This window comes from Helianthus annuus, chromosome 11 (assembly GCF_002127325.2).
Source record: "Helianthus annuus cultivar XRQ/B chromosome 11, HanXRQr2.0-SUNRISE, whole genome shotgun sequence".
Classification (NCBI taxonomy): Eukaryota; Viridiplantae; Streptophyta; class Magnoliopsida; order Asterales; family Asteraceae; genus Helianthus; species Helianthus annuus.
The window spans coordinates 22822303-22826020 of record NC_035443.2 but is presented as its reverse complement, the minus strand read 5'-3'; positions in this window follow the sequence as shown (position 1 = coordinate 22826020).

Sequence of the window (3718 nt, the reverse complement as noted above, 5' to 3'; positions counted from 1 at the left end):
ACTTAACAAAAATATTAATGCATCCTGGGGGAGTTCAAAAGTTAAGTTCTTTCATACCTTGCGTCGAACAAACTTGTTACTTTTCAACAGTGCTCCACCTACTTGACATTGGCGCATAGGAGCAACACTGGACTGGGGGACTTGAAGAGGTAAGGTCCCAAAAACCTTGCGCAAGCGCATAGGACCCTACCACAACTTCATTCCAAGAATCATCTTAAGACAAGACCCTGCGCGGCCGCGCAACGGTTCTGAACAAGATTCGGAAGGATCAGTCTTCGATAACCATGCGCCGGAGAAAAGAGAGACAAATATTCAACTAACACCCTTGCGTGGGCCCGCACAAGGGTACAGTTAGGCTTGAAGATGGAAAATATAAAGTCCTAAACATTTCCGCGCACATGAAATCTAGACTTGAACAAAAGGAATCTTTTCTGTTACAACAGAATGGACGTGGCAAAGGTGCAATGGTTTACAGCTGTAGATCTTCTAGAAGGCATTAAAAGCCCATCATGCACAACCCTATTTGGTTATAACCGAATATGACGTGGCACAATCCTAAGCCTTCATCTAAGTCACAATGATGGCAACAACTTAAGGGAAGATCTACACAAAACCACTTTCCACGTGGCATCTCCCCAACCGTTGATCAGATACACGATCCGTGTGAGTGGATGTGGAGTTAGCTGTTAACGGAGAAAGAAATAATTGTTAACGGAAAGTAATTTCCGTTATTACATCCTTCACCTTTTTGGCGCCAAAACCTTGGTTATAAATATGGGAATTCAGGTATGATCTCGGAAGCTGCTTTCACATACTTTCACCTTTACTACTTCATCTTCTTCTTTAAGATCACGGTACTTATTCTCACGCCGGAGAGTGGTCACGGAGAGAACCCCTATTCTCCCTGTGGGGAGTCTAACGGCTTTCTGTTTTGCAGTGTTCTCTGGTGAAGTAGCCCCATCCAGCAATCGATGAGAGGATTAACCCCTTTATGCAGAAACCATACCCCAGATCTGATTGACTCCGGTCAAATCCGATCTACTGTTTCTTCAGTATCCAGATCCTTTTCTTATGGAATCTCCAAATTCCATCTGATCCTTGTTCTAATTCCTTAATCATTCCTTTTAAACCTTCATCATCGTCCTTGATTGCTGTTTCTTGTACCTCTTTAATTTGCTCATTTAAATCTATCTGTAGATTTAATTTGAGAGTGCGTACTCGTTTCGGATTTTCATGATACTTTCGACTTAAAGCATCAGCTACGACATTAGCTTTTCCTGCATGATACTGGATATCACAATCATAATCACTAAGAATTTCTATCCAGCGTCTCTGTCTCATATTTAATTCTTTTTGCCCAAAAATGTGCCTTAAACTCTTATGATCTGTGAAGACAACAAACTTATTACCATAAAGATAGTGTCTCCAAATCTTAAGGGCAAAAACTATGGCTCCTAATTCTAGATCATGGGTTGTGTAATTCTCTTCATGTTTCTTAAGTTATCTAGAGGCATAAGCTATAACCTTTTGACGTTGCATCAACACACACCCATATCCTAACTTAGACGCATCACAATAAACTATAAAGTTTTTAGTTCCTTCTTGTAATGCGAGTATGGGTGCGTTGGTTAACCTTTGCTTAAGAATCCTAAAGGCTTCCTCTTGTTTTGGTCCCCATTCAAACTTAACTGATTTGCAGGTCAGTTTGGTTAAAGGGATGGCTATTCTAGAAAAATCTGGGATAAACCATCTATAATATCCTGCCAGTCCAAGGAAACTTCTCATTTCCGTCGGTGATTCGGGGACTTTCAATTTTGTAATTGCCTCGATCTTTGTGGGATCCATATGAATTCCTTCATAATTAACCAGATGTCCAAGGAATTGCACTTCTTTTAACCAGAATTCACATTTTGAGAATTTAGCATAAAGCTTCTTTTTTCTCAACAATGTCAGAAGTATATGCAGATGCTCTGCATGATCTTCTTTACTCTTAGAGTAAATTAGAATATCATCTATAAAGATAATTATGAATTTATCCAGGTATGGCTTACATACCCTGTTCATCATGTCCATAAATGCGGCTGTGGCATTGCTTAAACCAAATGGCATGGCGGTAAATTCGTAATGGCGGTACCTTATTCTGAAAGCAGTTTTAGGAATGTCCTCTTCCTGTACTTTCAATTGATGATATCCTGAGCGTAAATCGATCTTAGAAAGAAATCGAGCTCCTTGAAGTTGATCAAACAGATCATCGATTCTCGGTTGTGGGTACCAATTTTTAATCGTAACCTTGTTCAATTCTCGGTAATCAATGCACATTTGCATTGATCTGTCTTTCTTCTTGACAAATAGTATCGGTGCTCCCTAAGGTGATGAACTAGGTTGTATAAACCCTTGTCAAGAAGTTCGTCCAATTGTTTCTTCAGTTCCTGCATCTCCGTTGGCGCTAATCTATAAGGTTCCTTGGCAATCGGTGTCGTTCCTGGTATTGGGTAAATCCTAAATTCAACCTCTCTATCTGGCGGTAATTCGGGTAATTCTTTTGGACAAACATCTGAGAATTTAGATACTACAAGAATGTCTTTTAATTCTTTTCCTTTAGTGTTAATGATTATGGAAATCATATACACTATTGCTCCTTTCCTTGCACAACTTGCAACTTTCATTACAGAGATGAATTTTGTTGACCGGTTGGTTTGTCTCCTTTAATTGTGATCTTTTCACTCTTTGGTGTACTTACTTGTACTGACTTTTGATCACATAAAATACTGGCATGATTGGCTACCAACCAATCCATTCCTAATACAACATCGAATCCAGCTAAATTCATTGGGTAAAGGTTAGCAGAAAATTATGGTTTAGAATTTCTATTCTTGCTCCCTGCAAGATTTCACTTATCTTAATGGAATCTCCATTTGCTGTCTCCACAAGACAGTCTTGTTGGAGTTTAGTTAATGGTTGGTCGAGAAGTTAGTAGAAAGAAGTATTGATAAAACTTTGGTTTGCACCAGAGTCAAATAATACTTTGGCAAAAATACCATTAACTAAAAACGTACCAGCAATCACATCCGGAATCATCTTGGCTTCTTCAACTGTCAGAACGAATGCTCTGGCATTCTTCTTGAGTTCTTTAGTTGTCTTAGCTTTGCTGGTTGTTGCTAGAGCTAGTTTCAGGCAGTTCGGTTTAATATGACCAGCTTCTCCATAATTGAAGCATAGCCTATTGCTAGCTTTCATTCGACATTCTTCTTCCTTATGTCCGGGTCTCCTGCAGAAATTACAATATCTTGCACATTTTCCGTAATGCTTCTTTTTACAAGTTTTGCAGTAAGGTGCTGAGGAAGAACCTGTATCTTTTCCTCAATTGGAATTTCCGTAGCAAAATTCTTGGGTAAGCCTTTGGGCTAGGTTCTTTCTCTGGTTTTCCTCTTGTGTACGTACCAATTCGTCAGTCAAGGTGTTAGCTAGTTCTACTGCTTCTTCTATGGTTTGCGGCCTAGCTGCCTTGACTACATGTTTGATCTCACTAATTAATCCCCAAACGTAACGGGAGATTAACACTGGCTCAGGTGAGGCTAAGGTTGGTACTATCCTAGCATATTCGAAGAATATGGTACTGTAACCTTTGCAGTCTATTCCAGTCATTTTAAGATTTAGGAACTTACTGGCAATTTGTTCCTTTTCATTAGGAGGACATAATTTTCTTTCGACTATCTCC